The sequence below is a fragment of the Anolis carolinensis genome, chromosome 5, assembly GCF_035594765.1.
Source record: "Anolis carolinensis isolate JA03-04 chromosome 5, rAnoCar3.1.pri, whole genome shotgun sequence".
NCBI lineage: Eukaryota > Metazoa > Chordata > Lepidosauria > Squamata > Dactyloidae > Anolis > Anolis carolinensis.
In genome coordinates this window covers 159,534,299-159,554,901 of record NC_085845.1, presented here as the reverse complement: position 1 = coordinate 159,554,901, position 20,603 = coordinate 159,534,299, and positions in this window count along the sequence as shown.

Sequence of the window (20,603 nt, the reverse complement as noted above, 5' to 3'; positions counted from 1 at the left end):
GGTAGTTTTTCCAGTTTCTTCCTCTTAAATATAGCCTACAGAACCTGGTAATCATTAGCAGTCTCACATCCAAGGATTAACCATGGCTGACCTTACCTAGCTTCCAAGATCAAATGCCATTCTGGTTTTTTATATTATTTGGGTTAATATTAAATTTGCAAGTCTCATTTCTTTCATTGTAGTTATAGGAAATGAATGTAGTCTTCACAAAGGAAGGTCTGCTGTATATTGAATGTATGTGTGTGTGTGCATGTAATACAAATGCAAACTGCAGATTTCATTTTCATAATTGTCTTCTTCTGAATAAAACTGAACATCAGCCAGCCACAATATCCAGCAATTAGTGTCATGCCCAGATAAACTGGGCTATTTAAGGCATCTTTCAGAGGACAGTGACTACATCTGCTTCGGGTATCAATGGATTTAACACTTCATTATACACTTTTTGCCCATTTTAACTCCCTTTTGTTGATGCAAAATGTGGCATTTAGAAGCCCTTATCAGCTATTCATTAGACAGCATTTTATATAATTAGATTCACTGATCAAATATACACATATAGTTAATTAGAACAAAAGCATAAATAGATTTATGTGAATTGAATAGTTCATATTTTCTCATAAATAGCCACAAAACTGAATGCACATATGAAACGGTAACATTGCAGGATTCTGTCTTCCATTAAATTGCCAGATGCATTGGAGACTGCTGCTGCCTTGCTTTTAACAGTTACAGAGTTACAAAATATTAGAGGCTTTAGCTGTACTATTTAACCACTAGAACCAGAAGAATTCATACCTGCCAGAATTTTCTTATTAATACGAGACATAGTAAATCTTGGTCATGCTAAGAAACTAGTTTAAATTACTAATCTCAGGGGTATACTGGCCATGTTTACCGTATTAGACAAATACATGTAGATACCAAGTGCCTTTGCAGGAAATGAAATATTCTGTGCAGGAACACTATCTTCTGTTGAAACTGAATGTTGAACCTCTCTTTAGGGAAAACATAGTAGAAATTCAAGAAAATGTAGTCTTTTTTGCTCATTTATCCCACTAACTCTGCAAGTCGGGGACAATAAATCAACTCAAATAGCAGTTATACCACACCAACAAAGATGTATCTACACTTTTATTTCTGACCTTTAGAGATTTAAACCGTTTATACTTTTTTCTAGTTTGGATGTCAATTGAAAATCATACTAGAAAGATACATCTTGGACATTGGTAGAATTAGAGAGGATTAAGGAACATAAAGAACATGAGATGCAAGCAAAAAGGCTTTTTTCACAATTTTTGAATTTGTACAAATTTGTTTAATGAAACTGAAGATTTTCAATGAAAATTTTTAAAATGCCCTTTTTTTACCATTTGCATTGACCCATTCATATGTACAGCAGTTTTTAACACAGAAAAAATGAGAAATGTTTATTTCTTTAAAAAAACATTACTAAAGGTACACCAGAACTGCACATCTTATTCGTGTAAAGAAAGAGTTGTGTTTTGGGGGTGTATTGAGGCATTGACTCAATTACATATACATAATTTAAACTTAATTTAAGAGGCCAGGAATAGTGACCCAAATGTGTGTGTGTGCTCCCACATGGGAAGACTTGCATCTGGTTCCACTGATGTGAGTAAAATTACTGTGCAAGAAAATTTCATACCATTTCATTTCTTATTTAAAAGAGGCTGGAAAGCTACCTGCTGAAGATGTTCCATCTGGATATCCTGATTGAGCAGAGGGCTGGACATGATAAATCTGTTGAGCCCCTTCTAACAATATGATTCTATATGATTCTGTGATTCCTCTCTGAGAAGGCCTGGTAAATTCTAAACCTGTTTTTTAAAAAATCCTTTAAATGTTTCATTCTGCAGTTTTTTATATTACCTCATCTGGTCTACAACGGTTCTTCATGAGGTGTGCTGCTAGACAAAGGTTTGGCAGAGAAGGCCTAAATTATTTGCAGAGGGTTTGGAGAAGTATATGTCTCTCCCTGAAATACAGTAGAATTTTGTAAAAAAAGAAAATAGATCATTTCCAATCTCCTCCCCAATATGAGATAAAGGACATAGGTTACGGCTTATAGCTATAAACTTGCACAAGTTGATTAATTTTTTGCTTTGCTGGACTGTGGAACACAGGCCTCTGAAAACATGCATATTCTCTCCTGACACTTTATTTCGAGGTTGTTTACATCAGGTGGAAGACAGATTTTATTTAAACAAAATGGTGCAACAAAATGATATATTTTTGTGTCCACTTGAACATTATGATGATAAACAGTTCTCTTTTATTTATGTCTCAAGGGTAACTCAATCTATTCATTCTTTAACAAAGGCTAATACTAAAATGTTATGCTAAAAATCACAGAAGGATTATTAGCTAAGTGTAGCAGACAATGCTGGAGAACTTTAAATGCAGGGGAATCAAGAATAATGAGGATAGCAGGCTTGTGTGTTCTATCAAATTGGGCTCATTGACAGCTGAGAAAAGGAAATGGAAACTTTTAGGATTCAAAGGACACAGCCTGTGCATCAAGAAAGAAGTTACCTGCATGCTACAAATGAAACCATTTCCATCCAAATAAGTGAAGCTGGATGGTAGACTTCTTGGGCAAGACAAATGAAAATGATTTTGCAAGAAGAGTATTATGTGTCCCAAGGTAGAGCTCCTCTGGCTAAGAGGATTTAGAGGTAACAAGAGAGACACACTTAACAGTCAGAGGGAAAGAAATAGCCACATTTGGCATAGGGATTTTAAAACAGAGGGCTCTCTTGAGCACTGTCTATGGCCACTGCAGCACAATAATTTGGAAGGCTCTGAAAAGTCTTCTAAGCATATTGCAGTCTTTGTTGTGTTTTAAGCTGGCAGTAGATACTGGATTCACATCTAATTTAGAGCAAGAATGGAAAAACTGTTGCTCTCTTGATATTGTTAAGTCTGAAATCCCATTAACCCCAGCCAAGATACCTGATGGTCAGGGTATTCCACCAGAACACATGGATCACAACAAATCTCATTAAATTTCAGAAGCTAAGCAGCCTCATGCTAGTACTTAGATAGGAAACCATGAGGAAACATCAAAGATCTCCAAGTAGGATTAGGAAAATGTCCTGTTTGCAATCTTGAAGATTCAAGGTATCTAGGGTGCCTTTTGCCAGTACCCATTCCAAGAGGTCCTGTTTCAAAATCGTCCTTAAACACTTGGATCCTGAAGGGTTCATTCCATTCAGGGAGTTGTGATGCCAGTCTCCTGAATTCCAGGTCATACATTTGAATGGAGCAGTAGCCTTGCTCATGGTTCATCAATTTTACCCTTGCTCTGTCCTTGTGGAGGGTGACCTCAGGGCCAGCATGAAGGTTTCCAAATTGTTCAGCTCTGAGGCATTTATGTCATACAGAGCCAGCAGCGATTCAGCTGCCATCCCCTCCAACTGGTCAGCTATATGTTGGACCTTGTCCATTTCGTCTGCGAAAGAGTCTGTCCACTTGGTCATGAAGGCTGCAACTCTCGTAAAAAAGGGCAATTTAACCAGGTCCCCATCAAAGGTGGCTCTGAGCTTCATCTCTCCTCCAGACAACAGTCAGGTCCTGCCCCCTCTGCCTCAGTTTTCTGCCAATGGGGGGAGGCACTGCTGTCAAAAGGTGGGAGAAGGAATTGCCACTGGAAGGCCGAGTGTAGCTTCCTGTCTCCTGGGATTGCTGTGATCTTTCAGCAGCAATAAATGGAATAGCTCTTTCATTTGCACCAATTCTTACCTCAACTTCTGCAATTCTCAGCTGCCCACTGAGTGAGGAGGGCCATACTCCCAGACTGTTGCCAGCCTGGCTCTGTGAAACTCCTCCATCCGAGCTGGTGTGACCTACCAGCAGCTGTTCATTGTTGGGGAGGCAGCTGTCTCCTGGGGAGTGTGACTGCCTGTTATCTCTCCTCCTCTGGAGCTTGCTACTTCCCAAGAGATGTCAGCAAGGTGGTTCTTGACAGTGTTTTCCTCTCTCTCTTCTCCCTCCATGTTTGTTGTAGGTAGAAGCTAGAGAGTGAGTGGGATTACAAACAAATGATAAGGGTCCATCTCTGTTCCTATGGATTTAGCTTTCTCTTGAAAGTATATGCCAAGATGCAAAGGGGCTGAAGGTACTATACATCTTTACTGTTCAGAATACAAGAGTCTTGTACTACAGCCCATATATATATACTGGGCTTTGCCAAACAATGTCATAAATCACTGAGATCCTTTGATGCTAGTGCTGCCCGTGTACCAGAGTCCCCATTCCATCAAATCATGGCAATTGTTCTTTATGGCTGGTTCATATTCCCTTCCAGCTTCCTTTTGGTCATGTGACTTGTGCCAGCATGTGTCAGTACTGAGAAGCTCATAGTTGCATGGCATGAATGATTGTGAAACAGACACATCTTGACCCTGTTCATACTGTGATTTATCACTCTTTTTAAATTTGGCCATTTACGTTCATTTTGTTTGCTAGGGGTTTGGGAAGGAGAACCAAAATGTGTAAATTTCATTATATTTGAAATGGATAAAAACCATGGTTTTGGAAGAAAAAAAATCAAATGATTGTTTTTTTTCCCCTTAAATTACATATTTCAACTGGTAAATCACATCAACTGTACCAACTGTGAAAAATATATCAAATCTTTATTTTGTCTAAGGTTGGATCTACACTGCTTTATATCCCAGGATCTGGTCCCAGATTATCTGCTTTGAACTGGGTTATATGAGTCTACACTGCCAGATAATCTAGGATAAGCAGATAATCTGGGATCAGATCCTGGGATAAAGGGCAGTATAGATCCAGCCTTAAATACCCCTGACTGAGTACCCTACTATCAATTAATTTCAGAACTAATTTAAAATATGGAGTATGTATCTGCAGAGGAATCAAAGAGGGAATATAACTGGAGGAAGCAAGCAGTGGCTGCATAAATAATAAAAGTACAATAGGGGTTTTGCAGCAGACAAAAGGATATCTTGTTTTAAAGGAGGCTCTTGGCTTTCTCAGTCTTCTGAATGAAAAAAGATGTTTATAGGCAGCTGTGTGCTCACTAGAAGATCTCACAGGTGTCTGACCAAAAGGGATTTCAGGTATATTCTGCTACAAACATTACTCAGTGTCTGTTTCATGCACCTGGTTCTTCAAGATTCCAGAGTTTTTCTACAAATGCAAAGTCTTTTAACAAACAGATGATGAATGTAAGCTTTGTTTCCAAGCAGGATGTAGTATTATCTTCTCAGGGGATGTAAATCTTTGCTTATTTTTTTTCTTCAACATAAGCACAAAAATCTCCCAAAAGTTTTTTTTTTTTTTTTTGCTGCTTAGCAAGTTAAGAAGTTTGTAATGTTCTTAATAGTTTTTCACATCTTAGGGATTTTCCATTTGTGCAAAGGTACTGGGTTATACAAAGAAGGCCATTTTGTCAGGGGCAACATGTTCGAGAAACAGAGAAAGAGAGAGAAGATGAGATGTGATATTGGATGTAGCAATACTGGATATGTACATTCTGAACCTCAATCTGACTCCTTCAAGTACATGTGTCAAACACAAGGCCCATGGGGTTGTTGTATGTCTTTCGGGCTGTGTGGCCATGTTCCAGAAGCATTCTCTCCTGACGTTTCGCCCACATCTATGGCAGGCATCCGGATGCCTGCCATAGATGTGGGCGAAACGTCAGGAGAGAATGCTTCTGGAACATGGCCACACAGCCCGAAAGACATACAACAACCCTGTGATCCCGGCCATGAAAGCCTTCGACAACACAAGGCCCATGTTTTATGAGGTCCATGAGGCTTTCAATGCAGGACAACATAGTTACATTTATACAATCGTACAATTACAAATGGCACCTTGAAAACAACCATAAGACTGATGTGGTCCTCAATGAGAATCTTTGGCAAATCCACAATTAGACAGAGAATGTAACCATCATTTATTGATGTTGCATCTGAGAAGCCATCCAAGAGAACTTTCTGCATTATTAACTCTTGTTCTCAAAAGTTGTTGTTCTTGTGTTTTGTGCCTTCGAATAATTATTTACCATGATAAGTTATAAATTAATTATACTTGCAGTTCAGTCTGGCAGGGAGGCAGGAAGGAGCATGTAACTTTACTACTGATAAAGGAATCGATCCATATTTCTGCAAAATATCAGAAACAGCTGGGAGCATAATATTACTTTTAGTTCGATGTAATCCGCTGGAAGGTTTTCTCAACAGCTGATGGAGATCTGCCTGGGTGTTTCATTTTCTTGTGTATTCTCTAGTTATCCCAAAATTGCAGAAATACAAGGTGATCTAAAAGGCTAGCTTCAAAGTAATAAATTATGAGGCAACCAATCATTTACATATGTGGGAAACACTTCTGTGAAGTAAAAACAGGAAGGAAAATGTCATTGTCAACATGGAAAGGAATTTAAGGATTTTTTGCTTTAAGTATCATGTGGCAAATGATGAAAGGCTTTCTTTTTGTAGCCACAGAAGACTGACTCAGACCAACATTCTTTGTATGTCCAGTTACTTTTTTTTCTGTGACTATGGTCACTGGCACATCTCATTAAATGCCATCCTTAAATATGCATAAAGAATGAAGTAATGCTTTCTGCACTGGATTTCCTAACTTAAAGGGATGCAATAGTTACTCTGCTATAAAGCCATCCCTTAACATAGCATTCCATAATGACTATGCCTGAGTTGAATGAGAATTATTTTATCATAGCAAAAAATGACTTGGCAGAAGGGAGGTTCTGTTTAAAAAGTGTTTGTGTTTTAAAAGAAAGACCTCCTCTATCTAGCTTTCTGTGGAAATTGCTAGGATTCTAGTTTGACATATCGATGTTGCTGAACTAGAAGTACACAGTGAAAAGCTATATTTGTATGTTGCAAAGAAAGGACAACATTTATTTTATAATATCTATTATTTTGAGCTTTAATTATTTTAAGGTGTGTGTTTTAACTCAAATAGGTTAGTCCAATTTTTTTTTACAGTCGGGGTCAATGCCATCTGTAGTGCTACTCAACTCATGTTAACAGAGCCACAACTTGTAACTGGGTGTCATCATGCATATGCTTAGCCTCTTGCATTATTTCAAAGAGAAACTTTTTTCTCTAGGAAGACAGACTACCTCACTCCAAGTGGTAATTCAGAGGCATTCTGTCTGATGTTTTCAGCAGAGGTAAAATTGAGCTATGCTTGTAAAGAGATGTAAAGGAATTATTTGAAGGAAAAAACCCCTCTTGACACCTGAAATCCTCATTCTATTTCAATTACATAATAAATATCCTCAGATTTTGCTCAAACATGACATTGTACACATTGACAGGCTGCCACCACACACTTCAGTAACATCTTGTTTAGTGTTTTCATGCAATTTACATTTGTCTGCCATTTTGGCCAGAGTGCCAAGGAAAGTTTCAGCATAAATGGATTATTGTTTCTTTAAATATATCTCTGTACTTAGATATAACTACAAAAGATTTTTGTGAACTCATCATTACAGTATCATTATACTACAAGGCTAAACTCTTTGCTAATTTACTTTTTGAATATTCTAATGCATTTGTGATTTGGCCATAGGTCTATTGAAGGAGAAGGTTAATGGGGATGACAGAATGGGTTACTGCATTGAGTTAGCTCAACCGTAGTGACACCGGGAATAGGGATGAGAGGGAGAGAGAGAAGTGACTCAGACAATGAAGATCCAGCTGGCCTAGGCTCCCAGGGGAACGGAAGGACACGTGCACTCCATTTAAGAGTACATCCTCACATTTTCTGCACAATGTAGAGAAAGAGTAAGTAAATCACACAATATCAAAGAAAACCAAATTATAAATTCATAAAAATGCATTCTTACAAATGTTCTGTATGAAATGACTCCAAACATTCTTTGATATATAAGTGGAATCTCTGTGATATCATATAAAAAAATGATTTGTAATGGAGATAAGAGATGACAAATTTGAGCATCTGAAATGGAAAGATATACAGTTCACTCTCCACATTTGTGGGATTCACTTTTATGGATTTGATTTAATATGTTATTTCCAGAAAATCTAAAACCAGCTGTATCGAGGATCAGATTATTTACTTAAAATACTATGTCCTTTTCTATCCAGTTAAAATAGTTGACAATTTAGAAAAGTGATTTTCTGCTCTAAAAGAATGCCCTTAATGAGATAGTAGCTTAATTTCCTGTTTCTCTTCTGGCTTCCTATGCATCTCCTGTCAGCATCCTTTCCCTGACTCTGTATTGGATACCTTTTTGTTGAGTACTGCTACTTGTCTGCTATATCTAAACTGGAACTTTCTCAGCTTGCTCACTAAAATTTATGTTGCTGGCAGCCACTGGACCTGATTCTTCAAAGCTCTTTCCTGACTACAGCTGCTTTCTTTCCATGTAAAATTTCACTAAGTATAAACATACACTTGAAGACATCAACATGTTTCTGCAGTGCCACAGGAATTGTAAGGGCCTGAGGCACTATTTCTCTTTTTCTTCGAATAAGGAGAAATCTTTTTTGAATCCTCTTAAACAAAAGATGTTCATGCGACTTTAGAATGTACACTATTTTCAGATGCTTTAAAAATACCCTTCTGCTATTAAATGAAGAACCACAATGGGACACTTGTGCTTCCCATTATCCCATTAAAATTAAGATGAAATAATTTTTCTTATTTTTTATAATTTGTCTCCTCTTCTATAACCACTAAGAATTAAACACAGTGACAAATCAATTGCTCATACTATAGTGGAATTCAGATATTCTTTAAGTGATTGACTTCAACATCTGAGCAGTGATAGGGCCACACCAAATAACTACCCTCCCCCAATAATACATATATCATATAGTGCCTTTCCTCATTGTCTATGGATACATCATGAAGGGGAAAGCGGGGAGCAGGTCTTCACATAGGGAGTGGTTGCCATATGGGCAGCACCACTTACAGCACATGCTGTTATTATGGCTAGGGTTACTTGGGATAGCTTGTACCAATTTATTGCCAAACACGTGAATAGTGCTTCTATTTTTCCATTTTAGTGTGTCATTGTGTGTGCATATGGATATTAAGCATAATCACAAGATTGGTTTGCTCCTCTTGAGTTGCAGTTGAGTTCAAGGTGAATATTAGAACTACTTTCTGATTATTCCAATCTATGGCCACATTAATAGAGAATCAGTGAAGAAAACAATATATCTCAGCAGAAATCCAACCAAATAAGTAATTTTACCTCGTATTTGAATGTGTTAATTTCTAGCCTGTAGCCATCCGTTTTTTCTTAATTCTGTATTATTGATTATAATTATTACTTAATCTTGTTATGGTAGACTAAACAAGTTTTATTTATTAGGAAATATATATAATGAGGCAAGCAGGAAAAATGGCTAGGTCAGAAATGTGAAAAGTTTTATCTTTTTAACTACATTCTCTCAGAATTTCTTAGCCAGAATGTAATAATAGTAATAGTAAATACTTTATTTATGGGCCGCCCTCTCTCCCTGGGGGGATTCAGAGTGGTTTACATACAAAAAGGCAAACATCCAATGCTGTAGTCCCATGCATATGCGAGTTCAAGGATTCTGCAAGTTGTAATCCCTCCAAAAGTAACTTTTGCAACTTGGGACATTTTTTTAAACCAATATCTATTCAGTGAAATGAGAAATCTAACATTCTAATCTAACACAGAATTTGGAGAAAAAAAATCTTAATGGGATCCTGGAATCCTTGTCATACTTTACATGTGTTGTCATCTTAATTAGATAAGAAGATGAAATTTCACTTCTATTTATCTGTAATTGGGATGATACAACATTAGTAAATATTATGATCCCACATCACTTAGTGGTTTCTGAATTCAGGTTGCAGTTCTACATGTATTTTTCTGTGAGTAAGCCTCTGTAAACAACATGATTTTCAGGAGATATTCATAGGACTGTGCTATAAAATAAGCTTTTAAAAAAATAGATGCTCACAATTCACATTTCATCTCACAGCAATTTCAGTTCTTGGCCTGGTGAACTTCAAATAAATTCCCGCCTGCCTGCTACATATTATTATTGTCAAAGGTGCTGAAAGCATAGTCATAACATCTAAAGTTTGACTCAAATCCAAAACCAACCAAACCAGATATTTTTCACCAGGGAGCTTTTGAAGTTGGGCCAAAAGCATATTTTAAAGCCCCCTCCCATGTTAAGTGTCTTTAACATCAGACCCTAATGATTAAGAAAGTCCAAGCTAAACAGCGTACAATGTGAGTTTAGCATGGATGTTCTGTTCACCATCAGTGAGACAGGGCTTTGTAATGATGAAAGATGTTTAGGTTCTGATTCACCACAGTCCTTTACATCTGTCAGTGCGAATCCACTGTTGACATCAATAATATCACTGGGCAAAATTTAACATTTGAAAACATTTTGTATACCCACCCACTGTATCCTGTCCATGGAAATACAACAGGTTCACTTATTACATGAGCTTGTTGAATGCATTTTCATTTACAGGCAGTCCCAAGTTATGAATTCTTAAGTTGAATTTGTCTGAATAGGTACATTTTTAACTGTAACTTCAGCCAAAAAAATTATTCTTAAGCTTTGGGAAGCATAAGAAAGGGTTAATACCCCTGTGGTGTTTGTTTTGCTGTCTGAGCCCCTGTTCAGAAGATTTTACCTCACTTTCTGTCCCTGTGATAATTGGATTTTGAAAAAAATGGCTTCTTGTAAAAGCATGGATTGCTGATAAAGCTTCATAGGAGACGCCTTTTTTTCACGATAACTCTTTCAGGAATGAATTTCCTTTCCTAGGGATAGATTTCTCTCACTTCCTGTCATCTCACCCCCATTCGGAACTATGAATCATTTGTCAGTCAGATGTTTGTAACTCGGTGACCGTATATGCAAAGAGCTAGAAAATATCTAGAAATATGCTCTTTAAACCCAGCTAGCCTTAATGAAGTTGGGCAAGGGATAGGTTGCTCCTCACAGAAGTTAGCAGGAACATTTTTGCTAGGATTCTCACAAACCTGATCAGGAGGGCTGTGAACTGAGTTACTTGTGGGAGAAAGTCAATGTTCTTGAAATCCAGAGTTTATCAAGAGAGAACACCCCAAATGGGTATAGAGCAAACAGTAGAATCATAGAATCATAGAATTGGAAGAGAACACAAAGGCCACCCAGTCCAACCCCCTTCCATAAAGGGCAGTGGTTCTCAACCTGTGGGCCGCTGCCCAGCAGTGGGCCTCGAGAACAAAAATCCAGTCTGCGAATATCCTTCTCCTTTATTTTATTTTATTAAGTTTATTCCTGCTCTTTTCCACAGAGCTGACCATTGCATTGGATAGACCACATCAGCTCTAGATTATTCAATATGGTTTTCTGTGGACGAGCAGATGATGACTACTGGATGGCATATGTTCTGCATCAGAAACCAGAGCTGATGTTGTCTATTCAATGCAATTTTCTGAATCAGCATCCCAAATAACCAAACTGAATCTAAAGTTGACTAAACTGATTTGTAACTCTTTTGGTGCTAATGTTGGAGAGTGGTCCCTGGTCAAAGTGGTTCCTGGTCAAAGTGGTCCCTGGTCAAGTGATCTTTGGTCAAAGTGGGCCCTGGTCAAGTGGGAACCACTGATATAGAGACACCTAATCAAAGCATCCTGACAGATGGCCATCTAGCTTCTGCTTTAAATTCTCCAGAGAAGGACACTCCACCACACTCCAAGGTATCATATACCATTGCCAAACAGCTCTTACCATCAGGAAGTGATTCCTAATGTTTAGGTGGAATCTCTTTTTCTACAATTTGTTTCCATTGTTTCATGCCCCCATCTCTAGAGCAGTAGAAAACAAGCTCACCCCCTCATAACTTACTTTACCATTTTGTGCAATGGACAGCAAGAATACCTACTCCACCTTGGATTATTGTGCGAAAGGCAGACTATAAACATAACTCATACTAATAAAAGAAATGTAGAAGTTCTGTTATCCCACTGATCACCTCTGTTGTTAATAAAGATTTCCTTCTTGAGATGCAAGTTCACAAACTGATTATAATTTTATTATGATGACAATCTGTTACGCAACAATCCTGCTTCCTTGGTTTTCTTTCTCTTGTCAAATTTCAAGAAATCAATTTTACCACTCTTGCTAAATTAATCAGAGCATGAAAAACTTTTTTTAAGACTACAAATTCCAGAATTCAAAAAGGTGCATGGCAAGAGCCCTAGTCCAAAAAAACAAAACAAAACAAACAACTTTTCCCCAGCTCCTTAGATCATTGTAGAGTTTTCAAACTAACGTAATAAACCAACTTGTAACTAATAATCATGATAGCATGAAAAAGAGAGACGAAAACTGAAGATCCTGGCACTGTTCAATGTCAGCAAATGCTCAGCTCTGGAGTATTCATAACGACCTTAATATAACCCCCATAAGTACAACAGGCAGCAGGCCAAAGTTATAGTTTTTTCAAGGCTGAACTGAATTACATTTGTGTCAAGAAGATAAAGATGCCACAAATCCCCTCTGAATGCCTTCGTGTCATCTCTACAGGGGAAACAAGGTTTATAATCCATAAAGTCTCCCATATGTTCTTTGTTTTGAAACCAAAAAGAGAAAATCTCCCATGTGTCTCTATCTGCTTTAAAAATGATTTGCCACCCTATATATAAGCTTATGTAAGATGGCAAGACAGCTTGCAGTGGATTTGGGTGTGTGACAGACATAGTTATTGTTAATGTTATATAGTGCATACTCTGCCAAACATGTCATTTATCTTCTTGGACAGATTTCTCTATGTCAAATATTTTCCCCTTCACGGTCCTCTGCATTGTATAGATTCAGTTCCTAACTGATTTTGAAATCAGGCTTACTCTTTTTCCAACATTTTTTTAAAAAAAGTTAATAAATTCACATAACATCACTTTCTATTGTGTCTATCTTTATGGATGTGCAAAATCTTACCATTCATTATAATGTATATTTTCACTTTCTTTGAATACTGGCTCTACACATTTGATAAACTTATCTCTAAAAGTGGAAATGGGATCTTGCTATAACAGGGTTTTCAAGCCTAAAATATTGTTAAATATTCATAGATATCTTTTCACTAACCTCTCATTATTCCACACTCTAGATCACAGATGTTTCATTGTTACCTCATTAAATGACAACTTTTAATTATCATAATTTTGGGGTAATAAAAAGTGGAAATTACAGTGAAAATATGGCACTTTACAGTGGAACAACAACAAAAACCCCAGACCTGATCAATTGCAAAATGGAATTCTTACACATTTGGCTTAACTGTTGAGTAATATTTATATCAGCTTACCACCTTTCTCCCTGGATCCAATAAAATATTGATAGTTGCATCTATCAAGTAGGAAATTTAGGTACCACTATGTGGGGAGGCTAATTTAACTAATTTATGACACCATAAAAATATCCAGCAGTGTTTGGAATGAGGAAGTCGGCATCACAGTAGATGATGAAGCAGCTGCTCCCCCTTTAGCCGGAATCGAGCATACCCTTAGGAAGCTGGAAGCTGGTGAAGGTTAAATTGTCTTTGTGTCTGTCACTGTCTCTGTCTCTATGTTCATATGGCATTGAATGTTTCCCTTGTATGTGTACATTGTGATCTGCCCTGAGTCCCCTTTGGGGTGAGAAAGGCGGAATATAAATACAGTAGAGTCTCACTTATCCAACATAAACGGGCCGGCAGAACGTTGGATAAGTGAATATGTTGGATAATAAGGAGAGATTAAGGAGAAGCCTATTAAACATCAAATTAGGTGATGATTTTACAAATTAAGCACCAAAACATCATGTTATACAACAAATCTGGCTGAAAAAGTAGTTCAATAGGCAGTAATGCTATGTAGTAATTACTGTATTTACGAATTTAGCACCAAAATATCATGATATATTGAAAACATTGACTACAAAAATGTGTTGGATAATCCAGAACGTTGGATAAGCGAGTGTTGGATAAGTGAGACTCTACTGTATTGTAAATAAATAAAATAAATAAATAGATGTTTAAAGGTCTTTTCATATATTCCTGAGGACAAGAGTATCTTCAACACTGAATAATAATAATAATAATAATAATAATAATAATAATAATAATAATAATAGACATCATTTATACCCTGCCTTTCTTCCCGTGGGGACTCAAGACAGCTAACAACCAAACAACAATCTGGTCACAGTTTAAAACAATGTAAATACAAACAATAATAAACAATAAAATAGTAATGTATAAGTTAAAATACAGTTAAAATATAATAAAAAGGTAAAGGTTTCCCCTGACTTTAAGTCCAGTCGTGACCAACTCTGGGGGTTGGTGCTCATCTCCATTTCTAAGCCGAAGAGCCGACATTGTCTATAGACATCTCCAGGTCATGTGGCCGGCATCTATGGTTCTTTTCTCCCGGCCTGGACATTCCACAGGAATATATACTCTACTTGCCTTACTACTACCAGAACCTCTGAAAATGCCAGCCACAGATGGAGGCGAAACATCACGAGAAAATGCTTCTACGAGAATGCATACAGGCCAAAAATCACACAACACCCCAGTGATTCTGGCTGTAAAAGCCTTTGAAAATAGAAAAGACTTTACCTGCTTATGGAAGGCCAGTAGGGATAGGGCCATCTTGCTCTCTCTTGAGAGTGAGTTTCGCAGTCTAGGAGCAGCCATCAAAAAGGCCCTCACCTGTGTTCCCACCAAACACACTTGAGCGGGTGGTGGGACAGAAAGAAGAAGACTTTCCCCAATTGATTGCAGATGTCTGCCAGGTTCATAGAAAGGGATACAGTCATTCATATAATCTGGACCAAAGCTGTATAGTGCCATGTAAGGTCAAAAACAGCACTTTTATTATTATTCCTCCTTTAACAGAATCAGAATCTGGAGAGAATAATAATAATAATAATAATAATAATAATAATAATAATAATAATAATAATCATCATCATAATAATAATAATAATAATAACTACTACTACTACTACTACTACTACTTTATTTTTTTACTCTGCCTCCATCTCCCCGAAGAGACTCGGGGAGGCTTACATGGGGCCAAGCCTGGGTAGTTACAATAAACACAATAGAAAAACATCAACATAAAAATACAAAATTATACACAATTAGCATAGTAAATTAAAATGGTGACCATAATATAGTTAAACATAATGTAGATACCAGAGTACAAGTCATAAAAATGAACTGGGCAAAGTACACAGAATGAATGTTGTAAACACAGGGGTTGAAGTAGATGACTAGAGCATCCAATGAAATTCACAGAAAAACTAAGAGATGTATCTCAAGATGCTCAAAAATGCAAGGCTGGCATCCTGTTTAGTATTTATGATTTTATAAGCCATGGATAAAGTTGTGCAATCATTGCCATGGCCACAAATGTCCCCTACCCCATCATAAAAACCAAGAAGCCATGCCAACCCAATAAGTTCTTAGGCACTGGAAAATGGTGGTGCTGAAAGATAACACATCCCTCCCCATTGGCTAGTAAGACATGGTTTAAAAAGTAGTTGTGACAAGGCACCATAAGGGTCTTTACTGCTGCTTTTTGCACCATTTCCCACTGTGTGTGGGAGCTGGACACATCATCATTCAAGCATCCTACTATCCAACACCTCCAAACTCTTCATGTTGGCACAGATGCCAAGTTTCTAAGGCAGGTTGAGTGAAGGACCAAACTGGAAAGTATAGCTTTGACAACAGAGCTGTCACAGCTACATCTGATGATGCCACATCACAACCAGTGGTTTTACGTAGTAGTAATGTCCAACTTGTGCATACTCTTCTGGCCTCCTTCAGGTGCATATATAGAATCAAATTTTCTGTTCCAGAAACTCTTAAACCATTTACTGGACAAGGGAAAACTTCACACTAATAAAATAAACATTTTAGCATTTTGTACATATCTCCTTTAAGCCATACTTTACTTCTATTTAAAAAAATAAACATGAGGTTTTCCCTTCGCTTTTTTAGTAACCAAAAGCTGTAAATGAAAATAGTTCAACTAATGTGATGAAGATTTTAGATTAGTGAAGTATTCAGCCTCATTAACTGTTAGGGTGGGCAGCTCCCAGTGCAGGCTGAAGATGGGGAGAATTGCTAAATTTCATCAGGTCTCCCAGTGGAAAAGCAAATATCAGAAAGAGTAGAACAAAAAGAAAAAAAAACCCTGATTTATTGTAGGAAAGAGACTAAAGCCTTGATTCTGATGTTACATGGGCTTTGGGGCTCACTGACCCAGGACCTCATCTCATTTGGGCAGGGGGGAAATCATCTTCTTTGTGTGGTATTTCATGAAGTTCTGTCTTTAAAGAAGACAAGGAATTTACTCAACTCTATCACACAGGAGCCCCTGGTGGCGCAACATGTTAAAGTGCTGAGTTGCTGAACTTGCAGACTGAAAGGTCATGGGTTCGAATCCGGGGAGCAGAGTGAGCACCCGTTGTTAGCCCGAGCTTCTGCCAACCTAGCAGTTCGAAAACATGCAAATGTGAGTAGATCAATAGGTACCACTCTGGCGGGAAGGTAACGGCGCTCCATGCAGTCATACTGGCCACATGACCTTGGAGGTGTCTACGGACAACGCTGGCTCTTCGGCTTAGAAATGGAGATGAGCACCAACCCCCAGAGTCGGGCACGACTGGACATTAAGTCAGGGGAAAACCTTTACCTTTTTATCACACAGTATCATCTCCTCCAATTTCTAATCCAACCATTCACTTAAATTCCCATCACATGGCCTCGCGATGTCTCCTCTCATGTTACAGTTTTAAAATATTCCTTTCAATGGGATCTTCCCCTCTTTTCTTTGAATTGCTCCTCTTTAACAGACCAATACAACTGTAACACCCTTTTACATGTCTTTCCCCACTTTAAATGCCTTTTCTTAAGTAGGTAAAGGTAAAGGTGTTCCCCTGACATTGAGTCTAGTCATGTCTGACTCTAGGGGTTGGTACTTCTCTCCATTTCTAAGCTGAAGAGCCGGCGTTATTGGTAGACACCTCCAAAGTCATGTGGCCAGCATGACTGCATAGAGCACCGTTACCTTCCCACCAGAGTGGTACCTATTGATCTATTCACATTTACATGTTTTCGAACTGCTAGATTGGTAGAAGCTGGGGCTTACAGCAGGCGCTCACCCCACTCCCCGATTCAAACCGCCAATCTTTCAGTCAACAAGTTCAGCAGCTCAGTAGTTTAACTCACTGCGCCACCTCAAATATGGAACTGAAATAATCAGAAATTTAGATCCTTGTGACCACATTCTACTTTCTTGGCAATTTCATAGGAAAGTAATATGAAGTACTTGCAGGACTAATTCTTTCAATGAAGAGCTCTGAAGTTATCAGAATGAGGCCTATGATGTAGCTGAAGTGCTATCTTGTAGCAATGAATGGAAAATATGTTGCCTCGCACATGTTGCTGGACTATGCATCTTTCTCCCCTGTTGGCTTGATAGTTAGGGCCATAAGAGCTGCAGATAATAACCCCTATAGGGTCGCATGCTTTCTATGCCTGCTATAGCAATGTAAACTAAGAATTTATTCAGTTCTGATTAAGATGAAACTAGCAAAATTATTGAATCTTTGTTACTCTTCAAAAAGACCAATTTTTTGTTTAGATGTGGGGAACAAATAATGGTGTATATTCTTTCAATTTCCCACACATGCATGGACAGGAAGAAGAGGAGGTGAATAATAATAATAATAATAATAATAATAATAATAATAATAATAATAATAATAACAACAACACTTTATTTATATTCTGTCCTATCTCCCCAAGAAGACTCAGGGCAGATCAAAGTACACATAAATGTCAAACATTCAATGTAGTTTGGACAGACAGGACAGGACAGAACAGAACAGATCACATATACAGACAGACAGTAGAGGCTATTTAACATTCTCCAGCTTCTGGCTTCATGAGGATATGCTCGATTCTGGCCATGGGAGCTGCTGCTTCATCATCCACTGTGACACCGAGTCCTTTTTGAAGGTAGTACTTCCTCATGTTCTTTGCATGCTGCCGGCAGTTTTATGGTGTCATAAATTAAATTAATTTAGCCTCTCTGAATTAAGCGGTACCTAGAATTATCTACTTTACAGACACAGTTGTTTTCAAGCTGCTTAGGTGGGCAGCAAGCTAGGCTGTTAATGGTCAGGAGCTTAACCCCAACCCGGGCTTCGAACCAGCAACCTCTCTGTCAGTGGTGATTTATTGCTGCTGGCTACTAACCAGCTGTGCCACAGCCTGGCCTGGAGAAGTGTGTGTGTGTGTGTGTGTGTGTGTGTGTGTGTGTGTGTGTGTGTGTGTGTGAAACTAGCATCCTGTTAGTATCATTTGGGATGGGGGTAATTGTGGAGGGAGGGATTTAACCCCTCTCTGGCTTCATATCCCCCAAGCTGCTCAATACTGACCTGTGTCTTCTACCTTCTAACTCTGCTATTTAGTGGCCAGTGAAGAGGAGAATGGGGCAGAAGAGAAGCATCCTGTTCTGTCGCTATAACCAAATAATATCTTCTGAGACATCAAGACTTCAGACAGTTCCTAGAATATGCATTTTTCATTGTGGGTACAGTTATTATAAGTACATAGTTAGATACTTCTTCTTTGCTCTCCATGATTGTGTCAGTGTGGCTCCAAGGGACATGCATGTCTTAAAGGTTGAGAGAAGGGATATTGTGGCATACTTCCAAGTCAGTAAAACTTTATATTCTGTCACTCCGTGCTCGAGATGTGAGTAGGATTCTAGTTCAATTATGAAAGGCAAATTTTAAAGAAAAATAGAAGTTAATAGAAGGAAAAATAATATGCAGCCATGTTTTATAAACTACATACGTTTGCTCTTTCTATGGTTTTCCCACGAAGGTATAACTTCTCACTAGTCTGCCAACTGGATTTTCAACAGTTCTAATGCTTTTCCTTCTTCTCAAGTACCTGTCCAGTCTCCAGAGCATCTGCATCTTGATGGCAACTGGGGAAATGGGTTTTCATTACTAGCACCTTAACAGCTGCACACAAATCCCAACATGATTTGGGCTAGCATGCTGTTTCGAAAGCAAGTCCAATCTTATAATAAAATTATCCAAAATATGGAACTCATCTAAGCTGATACAGATGGTAATAATCACATTAACTCATTTCCAGGCATGGAAATATACTTTTCTGAATGTCCACAGTTTGAGGCCACAATAAAAACGAACAGCAACATCTGAAAATTAATATTTTTTTTGTGTGGACATTTAGTAAAATCTTTCCATCAGCCAACTTCAAAATTACAATGTGTCGAACTAAAGTAAGTTGAAAATTTCACACACAGCAGGCGCGTTCAGCAACAATCATCCATGCAGCCACCAGAGAAACAAAATATGATGTTCATGGTAATGAGATCCTTGAAGAATTCTTTATGGTCATTAAAAGCTAAAATGCAACGAATAAATTTCAGCTAAGTAATACCAATAGGGTTATTTTAAGAAGAAGAGCTATTATTTAGTCGAGAAGTATGAAGAAGAAACAAAAAAATAAACGTTCTCACATTTTCTAAATGGACTATTAAATGTTGTTGTTCACGTGCTACTGAAGACTTGCATGCTTCCCTAAGGAATGAGATTACACTGTTCTGTCACACTGCCTTAACCTGTAAGAAAATTCTCATTTTTCTACCACTTGCAAATATTTACTATGAAGTTATACAAGTGAAAGAAACAAGTTACAGGGCTAATGGGAGTTAAGACCATTCATATGGTACTAAGACATAAAATACACACCTGGATCCAAAAGTATGTTTATAAAAAAGAGAAAGGGATTTGGAGAAATGTGAATTACTGTACCTAGATTTGTTTTTCAAAATGAACTAGTCTGTTAGCATAGACATTCCTGCCACAGATAAATCTTTGCTGTCATGCTCAACATCAGATGCTGAACTTTTAAAGGGCTTCTTCAACCACACTCTGATGTCATTTAATGACACCTGTCCTGATTTTCATTTGTGAAATGCTGGCAGGTATGCTTACAGACACACAGTGTCCTAAGACTTCTTCACATGGGCCGTTTTTCGGTGGTGGTGATGGGTTTGGGGCAGTTTTGCCATAGAGCCTGATGGCTCCCATCATACCCCAGGGAAGTATTTTCAAGGTGGCTCTGTGGAGAAACTGGTAAAAAAAAAAAGCCAGGTGTGCACGATGGGAGGCTTCCCATCTTTCCATAGGGAAAAATGGGTTTAGCTGGATTACTGAGGATTTCCCCCCATGCGATGAGGTAGCAGGGAAGCCAGGATGGTGTGGGACACGGAGTGAGCATTGCTGGAGTCACCTCAATTTGTGGAAATAGTGATTCTAGTGGCATGTGTGAAGAGGTCCATAGACTGACTTACCATACAGGATTGTTGTGAGGATAAAGTGAGAAATGGTGCCTTCAGACCACTGATGGAAACAATAAGAATTATTCAAATTATTGATAAGTTGCAAACTAACCAACCAATCAGTCATAGATTATCTATGTTGAAGCACATGGAGGACATATGCCATTCTCTTCAGGTCATC